This window comes from Cervus canadensis, chromosome 9, assembly GCF_019320065.1.
Source record: "Cervus canadensis isolate Bull #8, Minnesota chromosome 9, ASM1932006v1, whole genome shotgun sequence".
Lineage (NCBI taxonomy): Eukaryota > Metazoa > Chordata > Mammalia > Artiodactyla > Cervidae > Cervus > Cervus canadensis.
The window spans coordinates 48,469,867-48,471,111 of NC_057394.1; the positions used below are offsets into that span (position 1 = coordinate 48,469,867).

The 1,245-nt window shown below is 44.4% G+C and overlaps 1 pseudogene; it reads left to right on the top strand.

Annotated features, from left to right (window-relative positions):
- Window positions 1–205: 205 nt before the first annotated feature.
- On the top strand, window positions 206–716 carry LOC122447105 (annotated as a pseudogene).
- The last annotated feature ends 529 nt before the right edge of the window (window positions 717–1,245 follow it).

Here is a 1,245-nt window from a genome sequence, read left to right on the forward strand (position 1 = left end):
GTATAGAACTGTTTGCAAGTATCTTAACCAAACCTGAATACAACCCAATGTCCTACAACTAGTCACGGATAAACGAGATAAACAAATTGTGGTACATTCCTACAAAAAGAGTATTAGTCAGGAATAAAAAATGAGCTATTGAGGCCAAAAAGGAACAAGTCCACCCAGGCAGTGGTGTAAGGGTGACCAGACATCTGGATACCCCAGTTTCCTTCCTTCTCCATTCCTGGGCTGAAGGAAGCACTTAAACATGTGGAATCCCAATGCTGGGCAGCCAGGGCCATATCCACACCCCATTAACGGTGGGTAACCTGGAGGCTGCAATCCTTCCCATCTGTTACCTGCCAACCCTATCTTTCCCAGACCCCTTTCCCACTCCCCCAGGAGCACACCAGGGGAATCCAGGCTTTCCCCCTTGCAGACCCTGTCATCCTATACCACAGCCAGGATATCCAGGATGCCAGTCCTCAGATCCCTACCCCTCTCCATACCCACCACCCGGCCCTGGCATGTGTCCTGTGAATTCATTGGTTCCTGGTATAGTAGGATCAGGAATAGTGATTGACCAGAAGGTGCACGAGAAAATGAAGAAAACTCTTAAAAAGAAGCAGAAACACCATAAGCATGGCAAGCATTCCTCCTCTTCCTCCTCCTCCAGCAGTGACTCTGACTGAATACAGGGCCTGGACCCTTCCCTCAGTCTCTCCAGTTCAGCTCTCCCATCAAGTTTCAGATGCCATCTTGTCCTGGGGGAAATTAGCCCTTGCTGCCCCCCACCCCCACCCCTGCAATCTAAGCCTCATTCTGCTGTTCTGCACTAACTAGCTAGGACAAATTGAAAAGGAATTTCCATGGGCTAGCAAACGCCATCTTCTCACCACTTGGCTAGAACTTTTAGCTAAATTTGACAGAAGAACTGCTTTTTGAAGATGGTAAGATTGGAGCTAAATTGTAAAGACAAGTCTAAGATCCGTAAAATGTGGCTTTTTTTTTTAAACTTTCTTTTGTAATAGTTATGATTGAGGAGGTGCTGTGGACATTGAATTATGAAAAGGAGAAATGACCTGTACCTTTCTTGTAATTGTAGCATGCTTGGGTGACTTGGCAAAATAACATTTCCCAGCAGGAAAAAAAGAAAGAAAGAGCTATTGATACATGCAACAATATAGAATATTCTCAAGGACAATATGCTAAAAAAAGAAGTCAGAATAAAAATGCTATAGTCTATAGAACTCCATTTATATG